Genomic DNA, 961 nt, shown 5'->3' with positions numbered 1-961 from the left:
AAAAAAAAAAAAAAAAAAAAGAAAAGAAAAGAAAAGTAATTAGCCAGGGATGGTGGCATGTTTCTGCCTTCCTAGCTACTCAGGAGGCCAAGTCAGGAGGACACTTGATCCCAGGAGTTTGGTACTGCAGTAAGGGATGGTTGAGCCAGTGCACCCCAGCCTCGGTGACAGAGTGCGAGACCGTGTCTCTACAAAAAATTAAAAATCTATAAAATGGAGGGGAATAAAGGACATTTCATCCATTCTCTTGTTTCTGTTGCTTCTGTTCCTGCATTATTGCTGTTGAAACTGGTCCTGCAGTCCGGTAATGATTGACCTTTGCTACCAGGATGCTCTTGCTGATCCACATCCCTCCATCTTCTTAAGACTTTATAATTACAGCTTTTTTTAGTTCACATTTGAATGCTTACATGCTCAGCTATCTTTCTCAGAGCACCAGTACCCTGCTCTGCCAGCTAGACCTCCTGGCTTTAGCCACACATGTAGTGAGCAAACTGACCCCTCCGTCACACTCAAAACCCTTGTGGAGACCTTATCTTAACCTAGAGTTACCCTGGACCTTCATGGTAAGTTATCCTTGAGGCCCTTATTTTTCTTTTCTCTAGCAAGTCATAGTTGGGATTGTTCTAAAGTGTTAGAGAGGTTCAAATAATGTTTGAAGAGACTAGAATTCCCTTACCTTTTTGCTACCATGTCTGTGCCCTGACGCTCCTGTGTATATACTCTGTAGCACATTTTCTTGGTAGTGAAGGTTCTCCTATTGTCCCTCTCCAAAGTAGGGGGCGCCAACTCACAGTTGGCCCACCAACTGATTGGTTTTTGATAATACTGAAAACCTAAATTCTGCCTCACAAGAAAACCATCCAACAGAATTCTCTGAGTCTAAAGTTAGGATAGTAGGATTTAGCAGATCCACCCTCATCTGTGACTCCTAAGTGTCCACATATAAAAGAAGGGCTCT

Source organism: Otolemur garnettii, unplaced genomic scaffold, assembly GCF_000181295.1.
Source record: "Otolemur garnettii isolate 467f Iridium unplaced genomic scaffold, OtoGar3 scaffold00011, whole genome shotgun sequence".
Classification (NCBI taxonomy): Eukaryota; Metazoa; Chordata; class Mammalia; order Primates; family Galagidae; genus Otolemur; species Otolemur garnettii.
The sequence above is the reverse complement of the archived record's forward strand: the minus strand, read 5'-3'. Positions refer to the sequence as shown.